The sequence below is a fragment of the Haliaeetus albicilla genome, chromosome Z, assembly GCF_947461875.1.
Source record: "Haliaeetus albicilla chromosome Z, bHalAlb1.1, whole genome shotgun sequence".
Classification (NCBI taxonomy): domain Eukaryota; kingdom Metazoa; phylum Chordata; class Aves; order Accipitriformes; family Accipitridae; genus Haliaeetus; species Haliaeetus albicilla.
This window is the reverse complement of record NC_091516.1, coordinates 61,480,652-61,499,871: the sequence shown is the minus strand read 5'-3', so window position 1 is coordinate 61,499,871 and position 19,220 is coordinate 61,480,652. Positions and strand designations below refer to the sequence as shown.

Sequence of the window (19,220 nt, the reverse complement as noted above, 5' to 3'; positions counted from 1 at the left end):
GCAGCTCCTGCTCCATCACTTACCTAGACCTCACTGTACTTCTAACTGCAATACTGTGAACTGGAAGTGAATGCCTCCATTGCCTTGCAGTTGGGTTGCTTTGCTTTCTAGTTCTTCAGGAAGAGGAACGCATGGTTATTTTCCCATCAGACGTACTATTTGGGGTTTGGGGAGGCGTTGGGGGATTTTTTGCTTTTTTTTTTTGTTGTTGGGGTTTTTTCTCCTTAATATTGCAGAGTGAGAGATAAATGGGAAATGGAACAAATGTTTTCATATTTATTTGATTTTTATATATATATATTATATATATAATGAAAACACTTTTTACATTTTTCTTTGGATATCTGGCAGGCTTGATCAGATTCCTAGGATTTGGTGGGATTCTGAGTTTCACAGCAGCCAGATATGAGAGCCTTAAAAAAATGTTCCTTCTTTTTTTTAAGAAAAATCACATTTAAACATTATTTTATAGATCCTATTTTTTATTTCTTGGGGGAAGGCTTAGATCATTTTACTGTTTTAATTTGCTAAAACTCAGACAAGTCTTTCCCAGAAAGTTTGCATAGTTCTGTTTTATAGTAACTTTCCAGTTTAGTTTGCGGTGTCAGAAAAACCCATCAGCCATTTCTGCTTATTGGTGATACCAAAAGTGGACCTTAATTATTCTTTCTAGAAAATGTATGAATGATGATTTTGCCTTATATAAATCTTCCAGATTACAGTATTGTATGTGTACTTCATCTCCCCAAATTACAGTCGAAATTAACTTGACGTGAAAAAGATGCAGCTGTCACACCAACTGAAATGGAGTCACTGATCTAATTACTTGCCTTTCAGTAACTCTGCCAATGTTTATACATGAAGTTTTCCTGCTGAACTCCAGTAGATGAGAGATACTGCTTTCTATTTCCTTAGAATATAAATGAACTTCTCTCACAGTCTGACCCTGTTCCCACTGGACTCAGTAACGAAATTCTCAGTGCTGGAAATGGGGGCAGGGCCAGAGTTTTATTTTGTAGTTCTTAGGGAAGTGTAATTTCTCATAGAGTGTACCTCCAGTGCACCTATGTAAGGACAGGTGATAGGTCTGATCCTGCCCTGCTTACCCAGGTAAAACTCCCGTGGAGGCCCACCAGAGTTTTGTTGGAGTAGCTGTTTCGGGAGAAGATCCTACAGCCAAAAGGCTAACATTTTCAAAAACTGCTGGTGGTTTTGGATGCTTCATTTTCTGGTGTGGGACACTTCAAAGAGGCCTGATTTCCAGTAAATTTTTCTTCATCTCCCCTCTGAAAATCAGGCCTGTTAAAAACAACTCCAGGTGAAAATGTAAAAAGGCAAAAGCATCCAAAATCAGTACATGTTTCTTTGTTTCTTGGTCCTTTGATTCTTCTAACTACAATGAAAAAGCAACCAACTTTTTCATGGCAAGATATTATGAGCCTGATTCTTGTCTCACACCTGTTTCGCTTATGTGTAGCTTCACTCACTGTAGTGGAGTTATTCTGGATTTATAATTATGTAAGTGAGATTAAAAATCAGGATTTACATTTTCTGATAGTGTTAAAAAGTACCGAAGATTATTTTGAAGTGTCTTTGAAACTATCAGACTTCAAAAATCAGTAACAGCAACTGAAAAACAACATTAAAAGTTAAAAAAAAAAAAAAAGGAAAGAAAGAAAACAACAAAAAGCCTCTTTTCAGTCTGAGGTGGTTCCTATGATATTTCTGTTCTTCTTGGATGGTGCTTTTACTGCATTAATTGTTAGTTCAGAACATCCGATTAAACAGAGTTCTTGCTCTGTACTCTTTTCTTTCTGTGCCAGTAAAGAAGACACTTGTTCACGGTGGTGGTAATATGAGGCACACTGAAAACATACACAAAAAACATGCAAAAGGTAGTTCCTGCATCAGGTCACTCAGCCATCAGTATGGAGCTGGTCAATGTAACTTCTCACCATTGCCCAGGTGACAGTCAGGAAAAAAAAAAAAGCAAGCAGAGAGTAGGAGAAGACAGCCACATCCACATTACACCTGCAGAAATTTTGCTGGCCTCCATATCTGCTGCAGTGGCCAGATTTAATAGACTTCCACATGCTCCCTCCATCTCCCCCAGGGGCTCTTGGATGGGAGAAGGACCAAATTCACCCACAGAAGCTCTGCACATCATCGCTTGACTCAGGCTTAGGTGGTTAAGTTTTATCAAAGAGGGGAACGGCCGCAGAGCCCCGCATTGTGACAACAGGTCTGGTGGCTGTTTGTTGGTAATTAGCAACCTGTGTTTTGGGTTTTTTTGGTTGGGTTGTGTGGGTTTTTTTCTTTTTTTCCCAGACGCGCTAAGAATTTACAAATCTCAACATTTCTTAAAACGAGACCTTGAGTTTTCAGCCCTGGGGTGGCCTGGCGAGGCTGTCCTCAGGCATGTTTAGGACGCCAAAGCATTGCAATGCAAAGGGTGAAGCCCTTTCCATCTGGCCCCTACCCCGTGAGTGCCACAGGAGGTGGGCATGCTTTGCAATAGTTCTCTCGCTCTGGGGCCTATTCACCTCACCAGGAATGCTTGAAAACAAATCTGCCAGCCATCTCCTCCTGGCCTGGCCGGTCATCTCATTGCTCACCACCCATCCCTCACTGGGTGTGATGCCAGCTTCACGGCCACCCTGGCTTCCCAGTGACTTTTCCCCCTGCCGCTCCTCTCCCTTATGGTCATTTTTCCTGAAGCTTTCTTCTCGGGAAATTTGGGGTGTCGTCTTTACCCTAACCCGCTCGGTCCATACATCTCGTCAGCCACGTGCTCCCTTGTCAGATGACCTTCTGGTTCAGCACAGACTCAGCATTTTGGGGATGACTCCCTCAGCAGCCAGCTTTGGGAGATGCTTGCTGAGGCTGAGACCAGAACGTGTCTGAGACCACTGCACCGTCCAAGGCACAATGTGGCAGGGAGATGGTGACATGCAAGAGTCCAGAAGTGGCCCTTTAGTGGTTAGAAGTAGAGCACAAGCCTTAAACCTTAAACCTGCCAAATACCTACTGCTCAGTACTTGTAGCTAACATTGAGTGCCTAGGAAGGCCAGTGTTTTTTATGTGTTCATATGAACTCCATGGTTAATGGGCCCCAATAGATCCAGAAAAGCTAAAGGTTTGTCTGCATAGGGTTTGCCTTTACGGGTCAAAGGTAGTTCCATGTCTGAGGTCAGGAAAAATGCGAGACAGGAGCAAATCAGTCTGAACTCAGAGAGCCTTAGTTATGTCGGCAGAAACACGCTTACCCCAATCATAGTCCTCCACAAGGGCAGCAGCCGTGCCTGGACATCGGCTCATCCCTTCTAGACGCTAGCTTTCAGCCAAGTTACAGGGAAATTCAGATGTGTTAGCCTATGCTGATGAATGTAAACCGGTATTCCAGGGCTCCTTTGGGCTTCGAAGGGGTCGGTTTTCCCCTCGCCCTCAGATAGGAAGCTGCCTGTGGAAATTCATGCACAATCAGGCGTGAAGGAAGAGGTCTGCTCTACGGTCAAGCAGAGAGAGATTTTTGTAAGGATCATTATGGCAGGGGTTTTTTGTATTGTTTTAAGCAAACTCCCTGTCTGTTTAACTTTCTCCACCACATGTACATTTTCAATTTCAGCATGAGGGGATACAAAAAAGTAGAGTCAGAAACTGGTTCAGTGATAGCATTTTGCCACAACAAACTGCTCGCCTTAACTTTTGTAAGAAAAACAAAAAAAAAACCTCTTTTCAGTGTATCTTTTCCTAGACTGGGAAAAAGTAACCTATGAAACTTTTTTATATTTTGTATTTTCTAAGTTTCTATGAACCCACTTTCCATGTTGTCCCTCGTTTGCATTCAGGGACTGTTTCTTTGCAAACCACTGCATTTTACTTCCATTCTTTCTTTTTGTTTTAACAGAAGAAAAATACAAATCAAAAACCATAGCATTATGATTAGTGGCTAGGCAATCTCTTTCAATTACAAGAATATCAATACAGAAAGAAAAGAATTACAGGGTTGTTTTCTTTTTTTAATTTCCTGTGGCTGATGTACTGTATGGTATATGTTTACAGAACTCCTCTGGTCTGCCTTTGTGATGTTATCTAAATGAATGACAAAGTAGGTATGATGTGCCATTTGACAGTTTGCCTTAGCACTCTTGGGTTTCCTTCTTCTTTTTGTATCTTTCTTTTCCTTATTTTTTTCCAAAAAGTGCAGGCTGTATTCCAAAGCTGTATAAACACAACATTATCTTTCAATCCCCAGCAAGAGAAGTGTGCACAAGCCCTTCTCTATGAAGCGTACCTCTACCAGTGCAATAGAAGACCTCAGCCCTGCAAACAAAAACACATACGCCTAATTCTGCTGTGTGTAGACCTATTTCAGTCAACAGGACTACTCACAGGGGGAATATGTGTACGTGTCTGCAAGATCAGGGCATGAACGATTAACACAGGGTGTAGTTTGGGTGTTATTTCTGTACCTGTACCGATTTTATGCACTGCTGAGTTTGCCCAGGGTGGTGTAATCCTAGAGGCTAACTCTGAGCATTGCTACTTCTGCTGAGAAAAACACAAAACAAAATGGTGCTTAGCATCTGGTCCAATTAGGTCCCAAGTCAGCATTGCTGCCATGGCAGTGGTATTCATGAGCAAACGTTAAGTGGGACTTCCCTGACAGCTTATATATTCATCCCCTGCTGTTCTACCTAAGTTCACTACTGATTAAAATTATAGAGATAAAACAAATTAATCAAAGCAGAAAGATAGCATACGGAGTTGCTAGAGAAATAAAAGGTGTTCTACCTTTTGATTTAGTCCAACATCCAAATGGCATACTTGGAAAGTAAGTGGGGATATAATAGAAAATGTAGTATTTTACATTTGTGTATTTTTTTAAGGAATAAATATTTTTGTAATGAGATACAAACCCTAAATGGGGATTGAGTTTCTGAATATCATCTTTCCCATGACATTGAGCCTTTGAAATTTTTCATATGTTTATGACAATGCTCAGCTTCTTGGGATCTTTTGTACACCTAACCACAATTTTCTCCAGGAAGCAGGATCACAACACTTTTTAAAGAGTAAAGTTAGAAGAGTAGAATCCAATATACCTGCTAAGAACACAGCTAAATAAGTAAATTTATTTCATAGAAAAAGGTGGACCTATGCTTTCTATAGCTAGACAAACTTTGTTACCTAGAAAGCCAACATGGTAGGCAATAGCTACCTACTTTCAGCAGAGAGGTATGGCTAAATAGGAGAACTATATGTTTTTTCACTTTGTCATACTTTATCCAACATTAGATTTCAAAATGCAAGAGATGGTGCCACTGGAAAGAGTACAACAAAATCATTTAGACAAAGCAGAGGATTTTCCCACAGGCTGAGATGTGGCATCTTTTATTTTTTCTAAACTCACTCAGTTTCAACCGTTTTCTCTGTCTATTAGAAAGTCTAGGATTTGCTCAGATTATGTTTCATGAGCCTTCTGGGCAGCAAGAGTAAACTTCAGTTCTGAGCTTAATCAGAGGTCACAGGCTATGACAATATCCAACAAAAATGTGGACTGTAATTTTTGTATGTAAAAGAGTAACTTGTATAAAATGGTTGAATTTATTAAGTTTAGAATATAAATGGATTGTCATCTAGTCCAAAGAGAATATAAATCCAACTTGTAATATAAACTTATAATAATAACTTAGCTTGTAAATAGTGACAAGGGTGCATGAAGTTCTTAAAAATGTCCCACTTGTATTTAAAATCAAAGCATTATAAAATCGAGTCTTTTTCCTCATGGGTTCAAAGAGTCTTGCAAAATCTGTAGCTTTTTTTCCTGTGGTGGTTCCACTTAGGCTGTTCAGTGGATTAAGAATAGGCCACTTTTCTTAAGGGCAAACTTGTGAAGAATTCTGAGACCCTTCCTCCAGTTTGCAAAAGCTTCCTTTATTTTGAGGGCTTTTGCTGTTATTGTATTGCAAAGCTTTCCTGCAATTGTTTCCCAAATTCTTCTCAAAGGAGGATTTAAGGGTTTGTTTTAAGAATTAATCTACTTTAGAAATTAAAAATAAACAAAAAACCTTAATTAATTTTTTAGAATTAGCTAAGTAAATCAAGTCCACCAGTTCGGATGTATTTGTACATTTTTAACTTGCATGGGTATGTTAGCGATTCGTACCTGAATTTAGACCTTGCATATCTATTCAGTAGGTCACTAAAACTTAAAGACTTGCCCATGAGCATAAAATTAAGCACCCAAGCAGCCCTTTTCAGTTTGATGGGATGACCCAGACAAGTGAAATTTAAGCACATGCACAAATGCTTCTAGGGTCTGGTCTTTAAACAATATGCTACAAGCGAGGCTTATGCTGCTTTAACTGTGTCTTCTCATTCCTTTAATTAGATAGAATTTTAAATTATATAGTGAAACTGGTGCACTTTTCTGCAGAGAGGGGTTTAGAGCATGGTCTTCTTGCTGACTGTGTTTGAAAGTAGACAAACACCCTCTGGGAACTCTAAAAACTCCCAGTGCCTGAAGAGGGTGGGGTTGAATTTCATACCTGCACACAAACACAATGTAAAAGAGGCAGTGTAAGTTTTTCTTCAAAATTTTTCCCTCTGCACACCTCTGCTGCAGACTTTGCCTGTCCCCTGTGTCTGTACTTGCTCTCATTCTGGACACCATTGCTCAGCTGTTCCTTTCTTCCCTCTCTGCCTGCTTCCCTTTTTCTGGTCTCCTATGAGCAAAGATAGAGGGAAGAAAAGAGAGACTGGAGTTAAAAAACTCATCTCAGGCCTGTTGGCATGAGTTCCAAGTAAAAAGAAATGACAGTATCATGTCCTCAGTGTTTGGACATCTTCCTGCATTTTCCTAGATTCCTAGGGCAGATTTGATACTAGAGGAGCGCTCTCCCTATCTTCTCATCTGGCATCCCATGGGTTGCCCAAACAGTGCATCTTACTAAAATCTTACTGTTTAGGTAAATCTGCTGTCTCTCTTCCCATTCCTGTGGGAATGCACTAAGCCCCCCAAGCCCGTATGAGCTAGCTATGCCCAACTGCATAAAATATCAGCATCCTAAAGCCACTTACAGAAGCAGAAGGCAAGCCACCCCCTAATTGTCAGGTTGCTATTGGCAGGGTAAAGGAGCCAGGAGAAAATGTGAACTTCCCCACAGACTGATCCAGCATGCAAAGGCATTCGTAGTAAAACTAGCTGCCAAGAAGCTACTGGTATCCCTCCAAGATAATGTGCTGGTCAGAGAGAGGCAAACTGAAAAATAAAGACAGTTTTGTGCAACCGTATAAAGTCCCAATTGAATGTGGTGCTTAAGCTCCGCTAATCTTAAGCACTTGCCTGAAGTGTAACACATAGTTAAGCACTGTGCTGGTTAGGGATAGCCTTGAGGGTATGTTAAGATTGGCCCGTATCTATGATTAAGGTGCTTTACTGATGATGCGCTCAAATTTTGTCCCTGTTATTTTGCAAGTATGGATGTAAGCACTGCTTAGGGGCAGATACAGGAGAGAAATCCATTTGAAAGCTTTTTGCTTTTCCAGTGGCCACTGAATCTGAGTGCAGCAAAGGTAGCCAAGCAAGAGCAGGTCAGGACAAAGGCAAAGAACACATTTCTGAAGGTTTCTTGCCTCTCCTGACTATGTTCACTCCATAGATGAAGAATGACTCTTTATAGGGGTTCAAGAAAATGTTGTGTAAAATGCAGCTTTTATGGTGAATGTAGGTTGTGGTTGAGATTTCTTTTAAGCTTTAGTCTCCCACTTTCTTTGTGAGCTAATGTAAATAAAATCCCATTTTGCTGGGGAAAAACTGCTGTGCTAACACTGGATTAGAATTGCTGGGGATAGCTGCTGTACTTTGTAACCTGAAGTGTACTTTTTTGACTGTTATGTTTTTTTCTTCAGATTAAAAAAATGAGTACAAAAAAAACAAAAATAAAAAACCAAGAACACTGCCAGCAACAGCCATGCTGTAACTGTGGCTTCTCTCTTTTTTTTTTTTTCTCTGTACAGTATTACTAGTAAATAAATCTGCCTTTTCACTGCGCCTACTTCTGTGTCTTTTTACTGTGTTTCTCTCTAACTACCACTCTTCAAGATGTTCTGTGATCACAAGGATGTACCACACTGGAGCTGGCTCTCTCACTAAAAGAATTAAAAGCACTAACTCCACAGTTTTGGTTTGTTCCTTTTTTTTTTCCTCCACTGCTGTGCCCTGCTGCTCTGTTATTTTTATTAGATGCTTCAATACATGTTAACTCATCATACCTGTTACTGTCTCATTTCTCTTTTCCCTTTCCTTCTCATGCGATACTTTGCCAAGAACATTGCAGACCCTGTTGCCCTAGGATGACATGGCATCTTTTCATATTTGCAGAAGATAAAGGTTTGGCTTTCATCAGCAAGGCAGTATGTCCTGGGTCAACTTATTTCCTAACTGAGGAAAGTATTCCATACAGCATATAAAATTCCCCAGAAATAATCACTAAAGAATTTAAGGACTACCAAAATAAACAGTGTGCAGTTTTCTTCCAGGGCTTATCACAGACAGTGTCCTCTGTATTTCAGGACTGAAAGAAGCTTGCCATAGTCAGACTTGTAGGAAAAAAAAGAAAAAACCCTCATGTAGTTTTTTCTCAAGATGTTTTATATACCTGAGCTTAGAACAGTGATGGGATGGGTAATGTAGCCAGGCATCATAAGCCTCCTTCTCAGAAATTTAAAAATTCAGCTTGAACTCAGCCATTTAAGAAACTCACCACAAATTGCCCATTGCTACATAAGTACCCTCCCTCTGCTCCTTTCACCCAGTAGCCATACAGATAAATGTATACACACACACATATGTATCTGAGCCTTTGCAATATGGTACTTTTTAGCATCACAGAAGGGAAAATGGCCATGTGCCCTGCTTTGCTGCTTTACAATTTAGTCCTGAAAGTTTTGCAGTAGGTGGGACTTCAGGTTGGGGTTTTTTTTCCTACTTGTGTTTGAGTGACAGAAAGTCAATTTTGTCTGTCCTAGAAGACACTGTGAATGACTGGAGAACTGGTATGTTTCTGTCACCAAAGGACTAGAATTGATTTAGCCAAGAGAAGTGATCATAACTATTCATATTTCTTTGGTTTTGCAAAGACCTTCCTAATTCAGTAGGTGTGTTAACATGGCAAAAGGAAGGATCATGACCCTGAGCTAGCAGAAGTGTCTTGTGTGAAAACCATGAAATGGCAAGGACATTATCATGTGCGACTAATTTAGTGCTTGGACACTTGGACACGTCAGGTACATATTCCATTTGTTGGTGCATACCATGGCCTGTGAAATACTCTTATTTTCATTCCACCTCATTTAATTGTATAGCCATGAGAAGGTTTTCAGCTGAAAAATTCCTCCACTGCACAAAACTGAGTCATCCAAGAAAACATCAAAACCAAACTAGACAATTTTGATACCACTGCTCTTACTACAGTTTCAGAAACAAAATATTTCTATGCATTTCCCCTCTTTATATCTCTAGGAAAAAGGTGAAATTTTGATTTCTTTTTTTTTTTTTTTCCCCACCCTCATAGCATGTAGGAAGAAAGAAAATGCTTAGCAGCTGGTGACATAGCGTGGCACTCTCCTGGAACTATTCTGGAGTGGTTCCCTGGAGCTCAATGACTTAACAGAGTAAGGGCATATTCAGCATGTGGGAGGCCAGCCCTCACAGGTTTTTGGTCTTTTTTCTTTATTTTAGTAGTTTTGTGTCCTACTTGTAACAGAAGGAAGGTAGGTCCTTACTCTGAAAGTTCAATACTCGAGGTATTTCAGTAGTTTGTCAGGGGGTAGAAGTGGAATAGCTCATTTTCAGACAGCCCCTTACTTTTCCACAGGACCCTTGCAACCTGCCCTTGATCCCTCAAGACTCATACCAACTCAGCAACACTTCTTGCTTCACACTATGATATTTTTGAAGTTACAGGAAGAAACCTCTAAGGCTAATAACTAGGAATGAATAATAAAAAAGGGACAAGAAATTAACAACAATTTTTGCTGTCCCAAGACCTCCATCTGCTGCAAAATGTCTGTTCAGATGTCCATTGCACTGTGCACAGTCACATATGAATCCTCTATAATGGCTCATGGGGGAAACACAGGCTGGTCCCTAAAGGAGTTTACAAAATCACAGAATGTGGCACAGCTGTGCAAAACATGATCCACATTTACGGGTGATAGAAAAACTACCTGCTTCATTGTCACAATTGTCTAGTTGACAGCGACCACCTTCTCAGATGAGACAAGGAAGGAGATACTTGCATAGAAGTAGAGTTTGCTGTATCAGACTTGGAGGAGGGAACTTCCTAGCATATAACCCAAAAAAGAATAGAGGGAATAATCAGCTGGCAGAGAGAGAGATTGTGTCACTCCAAATCAGGGGTAGGGAGGAGTTGTGTTGCTGCATAGACACTGGCCTGCAAACCTAGGTACTCAGTTGCCTCAGAAAGAAGGGAATTGGCTTCTGTCTTTCATACACAGCAGTTCCTCCTTGTGTAATTAAGCAAGCCGTCTGGACTCACTGAGCACTAATAAAGATGCTGGTCCAGGTCCTGGGAAACATCATTTCCAATTGCTGCTGATCTGCACAGTTCAGCATGACCTCACAAAAAGTCCCTCATCTCCAGATCTACAAAGGTATGTAGAGACATTATCCCCATGGTTTAGATTGGAAATGTAGGTACCTAAATACCTCTGTTGGTCCAAGGTTTTTTATATGTTTTACATCTGTAGTTTAGGATAATTAGCACTAGCCTGCCTCATGGGGCTGTGATGATGCAGCTTTTAGTGTCTGTCACAAGACTGTGAGCATGTGGGGCATACTCTGGGTACACAACATCGCAAAATGTCTTCTTCACTGTTACAGGTTTTGGAGAGGTTCTGCTTGTAATGGCACTGCCAAACTAGAAACAATACGCTATATTGCAATCAAAACTGGCCATTCACAGCAGTCAGGCATTTGCTGGGAATGATGGGTTTGCCATAATTTAGGAAAAAAGGATATAGCAGTAGCACGTTGCGTTGCTTGTAGGTGGGAGTACAAAGGGAGAAGAACAGGTGGAGGGGAAAAAGGAAACAAATGCAAAAAATGGGTCACTTTCTCAGACATGACAAATCAGTTCAGCTTCCTTTTTGAGTATTTCCATAGCATGCAATGCATCACTGGCTACAGATTCCCTCCAGCTATAGATGAGTTTGCTCCAGCACTGGGAGCAATATGGTAGCTTTTGGGGGCGGGAGGGAGTTGATTAAGCTAATTACCCCTGCTGAGAAAGAGGCTATCTATTCACTTGAGCATAACCTCATGCTAAAATGACTGTACTGCTCTTTAGCTAGTATGGTTACATCTAGACAGCATTGCATTGTGGTTTGTAAGCATCCTATGGCTTAAAAGGAAGGATACTGTTTAGTACCAGCAGAAGGTCTTGATCATTATATTTCACTGGAGTGCGGTACTTATATCATACAATTTAAAGCAAATGACATTACTTAACCGTGACAATTTTTTAAACAGATTGTTGTGCTGCTCAGGTTTTGTTACATGGTAAGATGTTTCTTCTTAATAAGCTGCGCTGTTATAGAAGCATCTATATCGCTGGAGAAATAGGGGTTCATAGACCCTGGGGGTCTATGGTGGGGAGACAGAATAAATGCTTCCTTCTGCTGAGCAGCTTAGGTAATTTTATATTGTTAGATATGGTTAAGTTACCAGGGAGATGGGGTAAAGTGATGAAGCTGTTGAATACCATGCGAAGTTGCACACTGAGGACAGGGCTGACATCTGTAAATTCTCCACTGCTGCTGTTGCAGTCTGGATTTTTTGTTACTGAAGCTGGAGGTCGTCAGGGGGTTAGTAAATTGGGAGAGTTAACTAAGATAGATAGTTTCTACTCATACCAGCCTGGGAAGCAAATAGCCCTTAACTTAACATGAGAAGTCATTCCCATTTTTGCTGCTACAACTTGTGCTGCAAATCCAGTGCTATTTGAGGTCCTTTTTGAATCTCCAGCTCATGGAGTCAAACAATTTGGGGAGAGTCTTTGCTATCACTTAAAAGAGACAAGAAAAGAAACTGGGCTTCCTGGCTGAGGATAAAATCCAGAAAATACTTGGCTCTAGCTGCATGTACAACCCCTGCAGAACTGTGATGCTCTGGGTCTTCTTTTCTGTGGTATTTAAGAGACTACAGACACTATTCTTAAGCACTGTTGAATACAACGAGGAAATTATATTAAGACATATGGAGAAGCTACTGAAAGATCACACACTGTTTATTTTCTTCACTTATTTTATATGTCAGGATTCAGAATTCACAGAGCTGGAAACACTGTGATTACTTTACTGATTTATCTTCACAATATGCCAAACATTTGCCAGATATAAACCAAGCCAGGACCTACCACGGAGGCTGTAGCCTGCCTATCTCCATTTTCTCTGCTCATTACAGCTCCTACAGAAGAAACATCAGGGCTGAAAGCTGTAGACAATGTTCAGAGTATTTAAAAGCTGTAACTGAAAGTGGAGATAAAAGGAAAGCAACTCTTTTCTCTCATCCAGCATCAAGAAGGGTCCTCCTCTAATCCATAGACTAAAAGGGATTAAATCCAGTCTGATGTCAAAGGACAATTTTCACAGCTTAACAGCTGCAAATACTGCAAGCAGGGCCACGAAGCCTCTTAGAAAAAAAATCCACATTTGCTTTCAGAATCAGGACCTTACCCCCCGAGCTAGCCAGGTGAACTCAGAGTGCCTGTGTGGGAAGTCAGTCAGGGCAGACATTTGCCACAAAGCACTAGAAATAAAGAAAAGTATTGAAATTAGTTTGAAAAACTATCTCTGATGCAATAATATTTTTTAAAGATAGGTCCCTGAGTGTCAGAGAGATTGCAGAAAATAACCAGTCCCAGAAAATCAGGGAGAGGAGCACAGGCTCTGATGCAGATACCAAAGAAAGCACGCCCAACTTACTCTGAAAAAGTGCACTACCTGTCACTGGCAGCACTGGAGAAGCAATTGGTTTGTCTTTTATAAGGAAAATAAGTGGCACACAAGCAAGATCTTCTCTTCAGGAAGGGCTCTGCTGTGGCCAGAACTTCAAATAGCAAATCTGCTTACAGCAGCAAAAGCCAAATGGGGGTCAAGGTTCCAGTTAAGCAGCCTGGAGTACCTGTCATGTACTGATATTACCCACTAGAAAAGCACTTGAGTCCCCAGTTTGGCCAGAAGATTTTATAGAAAAGCTAATCATTTTTTTCAATACTAAGCAGTTAAGTTAGTGAATTATAGTGATACAGGTTGCTGAAAGCCATGTTATTCAACTCGGTGAGAAAAAAAATGTCCAGTGAAAAACAAAGGATAGCTCCAGAGAACAGACCTGTAAAAGAGAAGTTGGAGAAAAATGTAACCCTTCTACTAGTCTTTGAACCCCCAGGAGTGCCATTTGCCCTAATAGAAAAGAACTAGCCATGTGCTTGAATTTAATAACATGGGTAGCCAAATTTACTTCCATGAATCTGCTTGTATGATCCCATTTCATTAAACACTTCTTCACAAAGCCCCAGATAAATGGAAACAGCACAAGAGGCCCCCAGATGAGCCATCCTATAAAGCAAACACCATTTTTGGAGAACAGCAGAACAGCATTATTAAACAGTATCAGGCAGAGAGAAGGTAACAGTGAAATGCAGTTAAGTGCTTCAAATGAACTGGTTCAGCTTGACCTGAAGTGGAGAAGGTCTTGCTTTCTACATGACTAACAGCTTTTCTTCCAAGACCTCTATTTTGCAGCCATACCTTCCTTGGCCCTCCACTGCTAGTGGGCTTGGAATTCAACCATATATGGTCCCTACAGAGCATGGGCAGCCAGGATGGTGCTGGGCAGGGAAGGCAAGGAGGAAAAATTATTGCTGCATGCTTTTCCATCTGAAGGAAGCTGAGAACCCTGTCAGCATCAGAGCAGAGTAAATAATATTGTTTCAATTCACTGGTGAAAATGAACAATCAAAAGCAGAGCAGGGGATTCTACCATTCTGAACCCAAATCAGAACTTTCTGAATTGACCAGTTATTTAAAAACAAACCTGTTTTTTTCAAAATTGGGAGTTTCACTGTCAGCTGGAGGCATTTCCAAAAAAAAAAAAAAAAAAAAAAAAACACCAAAAAATCCACACCAAAAAAACCCCCACCAATATCTCATGTGGAATATATTAAAAAAATTGCTTTGACATTACCAGCACATTCCCTTCCACTTTTTTTATCCAAAATTATTATTAGTGGAATTCAATGTTATTTCATTCTCTTAGAGATCATTTTTTTCCAGAAACTTCACTGTTCAGATTCTAGGGGAAAATTCACTTGGCTCCAGCACAGCACTCCTAGCTGAAGCCTGGAGAGCTGACACTACGATTTCAAGTCAAGTGTGTGTGCTAATGAAGAGCTAGCCATGGGCAACAGACCCACAGCTGTACATTGCCAGTACTAGACGATGCTCCCTTATCTGCTGACTGTGGCCAGCTCTCTGATTTTCCCTTCCCTCTTGCCTTCTGCCTCTTTCCCTTCAGCCACACACATATTTGCACAGCACTCCTTTAAGCACTGTTGCACTGCGTGTATGTCACTGAAGTGGACAGCACTCTGATTCAGCTTGATGCTACCACCAGAAAGGAAGAGTCTGGTCTAACATCCATTGCCATGCATATGAAGACTAGCATGCTCTTTAACAGATGCTAAAGATGCTAAATGCTTCTCAGGAACAAACAACTGATGGGGAGTGACTGCTATTACTGGACTCATCCTCCCCTGGACACAAATCACTCTTCCAGTGCCATGTGTGCATCATGAAAAACTTAGGCAACACTGATGTCTGTGGGAAAAAGGATTTCAAGCCAGATGTAATGTCTGATCCCAAAACAAACCTTCCCTTTCTCACCTCCACTGCATAAAGTAAGGAAAACTCAAATCTGGTAGTAGAGATTGAGGCAAGAATATAGATGTTTATGCCAAAAAGATCTTAGTGAAAAAATGTCTGGCAGATCCCCTAGCCCTCCAGAGAGGTCCCGGAGGTGAGAAGCAATCAGAGAGGTATTCGCCAGAGAGAAGAACACAGCCTTAAAGCCAGAAACTCTTTGGATCTGGTCACAGCTCAGAGACATTGGTCTCTGCACCCCTTACCCAAGTCACCTGAGCTCTCTCCAACATATCTGCTGTCTATTTTTTCAGGTGGAGACACTGTGCATCTTAAGATAGCAATGTGATCATTAATTAGTGTTTACAGGGACTACATCCAGTAGGTTGTAAAGCAGTTCTGATGGCTTCTGCCTGTTTCAATATGAATAATTGACACTGAATATAACAGAGTTACCAAGACAGAGTTGCTAGCTCTTTTCAATTAATTTTGTCCTCAAGGAGAAATCCTCTCTTGAATAAAATCTATGTGTTTTTGTAGAGGTAAGCTAGCACTCTCTGTCCATATAAACACGTGGTGCTGTGTAAGTGTTGACACTACTGCAAGATAATTCAAGGCCTATGTGTTAGTCATGTGAAGAGGATAGATAAGAAAATTGCCCCTGGCACTGGCAGGGAACAAGTTTCCCTCTCTATTGAGGCAAAGTGGCATCAGTACTCCCCAGCAGGCTGTTAAGATGGATGGGGTTTTTTTGTAGTTCAACACACTGACATTCCCTCTCTGGCTCTTGCAGTGGGGGTCAGCAAAGACAGAAAAGTGCCTACTTGGGCAAGGCATGCCAGACATCCCCACCTCATCTGAGTTGAAGGCAAGTCAGTCAAGGAGAAACTGGACCTACTGGTAGAAGGGAGTCCTGTGAGAGGAGAAAAGGGGCAATTTTTGTAGCTTTTCTCAGGCCTGAGGAGATAGGGAAGCATCAGGCAGCACAGTAAATTGCAGGTGGACAAAAAGCCAATTCTTCACAGCACTAATGCTGAACATGGGGTCTGGGCTCCAGCCTGCTTGGCAGGTCCATCAGGGATATCTCAAGACATTTACAAATCAGGGTCTTTCTTTTCTGGGAGCAACCAACACGTTATCTAGTCTGCAATAAATGAAAAGTCAACAGGCAAAAGTAAACTTGGGAAACACATTGGAAAGCTTGCTTTTGATCATTTTTTGTTTTGTACCACAGCCTATTGCAAGCCTTCCTTAGGTCAGAACTACCACAGACCAAATATGGGTCTGCCGTCCCTGTAATTCAGACCTGAGAGGAGCATAGGCTGCAAAGATCAGGAGCTAAGCCAACCCCAAACTTCAGGGCTAGGCAAAGCATGGGTTTTGTACAGGGGTGAGAGACAGCTGTATGATTTAGAGCTGGACCTTGGTCCAGGCTTCCCCAGAAAATGGGTGAGCCAGCACATGTGGTTTGGTATGGATCCATCAGTGTTGTTTGGGCAGGGCCATGCTGTACAGAGCATTATGTCCACATCATACCCACTATTAACTAGACCTGTAGACAAAGATGAAGTGTCTCCATACCATTGACTTCAAACACAGAACATCCAAACCTCATCTAGACAAATTCTCAGACCTAAAGATAAAAGGTCAGCTTCAGCCAGAATAAAATGATAGCATTCAGGTCTCCAGATGTGAACTTCCCTCCCATTTGCTGTTTAGGTTTAAAAATAATCTCTCTGTGGAAAATCATTGTTGTGGCAGGATCAGCTGTTGTCAGTTTTGTCTTGAAGGCTTCAATCAATCTCAGAGATTGCATTGGCTTTATGCTGGAATCAACTGGGCTGAGCTTGACCACAGACCTCATAGTCATGAATAGTTTTGTACTTGCAGAAACTCTGACTTATGTGTTAAGTGTGTGTGCTCATGTATGTGCAAACAACTTCTCCCTCTCCTGACACAACAAATACAGACTTGAGTTTATGAAAAAATATTCAGAACAGTGTATCCTTTCCTCAATATTTGCCTTTGGGTTTTTCAAATTTGTCAAATCTCAAGCTCGCTGAGACAGGAGTCACTTTTTTTTTGTTGGGAATATATCACAAGTATCATAGAATGTGGCAAGAACAGGGCAAAGATGGGAAAGTTCTGATGCCTCATGTCAAAAAGCTTGCCTCAGAACCTACATCTTACAAAATCTTGTAAACTTTCAGCTGTGCAGTACTACCTGTCGTGTTCCAAAGTTGGAGTGACTCAGGTTCATGGATTTCCTTTGTCAGAATTAAGGCGAAACAACACCAGGGGAGTTCAAACAACAATCAACATTTATTCAACCTAGCTAACCTTGCCCAAGTACAAGTGAACTTATCAATATGAACCTTGCAACATGTCGTTAAGCCGCTGTTTGAGAAGAGAAGGGAGGTGTAGAAAAAGAAATGGAAAAAGGAACATGAAATGTGTCAGAAGGAGAGCCCTCCCGTTGAGTCACGAGGTTCAGAGCAGATGCCCTTGCTTTTTGGACTCCTTCTCAAAGAGGAGCCCAGGGGCAGCTGGATCCACTTCTAGTCTCAGACATGGTCAATGGTTTATGTTTAAAAGGATGAGGGGTAGGGACTGTGGAAAAGAGAGAAGGAAAGGGGGGGGGGGGGGAAGAGAAGGAGAGAAGGAGAGAAAGAGAGGGAGAAAGAGAGAAAGAGAGAAGGGGAGAGAGGGAGAGCGGGGGGGGGGAGAGAGAGAGAGAAAGGGTTTCACCAGTCCTAGGTCCAGCATTGGTCCAGCCAGCATAGAGATCCAGTTCCAGAGGGTGCGCACTGAGAACTCCTTCTCCCTTCTTTTATAGTGGGTTAGTCGGTGGGCTTGACATGCTCAGTTCATGTTCCCAGGGTTCTCTGGAATTGGTCGGTGAGCTTGGGGGTTCATTGCGGAGTTGCCTCTCTTTTCCTGCTGGCATGACCGCTTAAGATAGAAGAACAGTCCCATCTTCCGTGGGGCCTCCTCCTCCAGGCGCATACACTGTGATCCTTCTCCTGGTCACTTAAGATAAGGAATTGCGGCTTTGGAGAAGTGCAGTCCCACCGTCCATGGGGCCCTCTCCTCCGGCCATGTTGTCCTGTTCACAAAACTCCAGAGGCCATTTTCTCCACCAAAGTTCTTTAACGAATGTTTGAGACATTGACTATAATTTGTCAGACTGTCACACTACCCTCTCTGGAAGCAGCAGCTGAAGTCCTGGCTCCACCACAATCAATAGGAGTCTTGTTTCTGATTTCTTGGGACCAGGATACACAATGAATCTGTGTGTGTAAATCTCTGCAGGCCTGAATCCTAAAAAATTTACATGGAAGGGTGGACTACTTTACATAAACTATAAATTTAAATCAATATACTAGTATTACAAATACCTGCTTTCCGTGGAGGAAAGTTAAGTTTAAAAGCAAAGTCTATTCTGCTGCCATAAAGTCCTGAATATCCTGTAAAGCTTTCCAATGTAAAAAAAACATTTATAATTCTATGAATACAGTCAGTGTAGTGTATCCCTTTCCCCTAGTAAAGAGAGATGAGAGTTCAGTCTGGACATCAAATATTTATGAAATATATATTAAAAAAAGGACTTCCAGTACAGCCATGAGGGATAGCCTACTGAAGGTATGCAGAAAACTTTACTTGGCATTTGTTTAGTTCTTAAAATTCTGCCTATGTAGACTTTAGCCTATGTATGTGACTCGTTGACCCAACTGCAAGATTTTGCAGTGACATCTGTGGATGCCCAGCTTCAAGATGAGCAAGCTCAAATTCCAAAGCTTCTGAAAATACAAATAATCCAAAGAAAAGTTAGGATGACATTTGGATTAGTTCTTATTACCAGCAAAGCTGTGTGGTTTAGTACAAGTTCTTCTTCTTTTGGAGTTCCTCTTTTTCATTTCTATTTGAATTAAAACTGTTATTTGTACAGTACTGTGAACTAATGTATTAGTAAGATAGAGGGCAACATAGTCTGGGCTGCAATGTATATAGATCTTAAGTTAAACAAGATTAACATCTAGCAAAATGGATGGGGAATGAGGGGGTGATGTATTAGACATAGAAGGGCTGCTGGTAGAAGTGAACTCAAGGGGTTATAGGGTAATTAAGAAAATCAGAACTGTTCACAGAAAGTGCTTAATCAAAAACCATTAGTATCATGAAAGTGACCACATTTTAGAAACAGTATGTGTTTCCAGGAGACTATCATTCTTGTTTTCAGATAAAGTAATAAACCTAAGGTGGTTACACATATG

The 19,220-nt window shown here is 41.2% G+C and overlaps 1 protein-coding gene across 6 annotated transcripts in view; it reads left to right on the top strand.

Moving 5' to 3' along the window:
• PALM2AKAP2 (PALM2 and AKAP2 fusion) overlaps positions 1-19,220 on the top strand; it is a 272,673-nt gene that overhangs the window by 126,371 nt on the left and 127,082 nt on the right. The window lies entirely within an intron of this gene.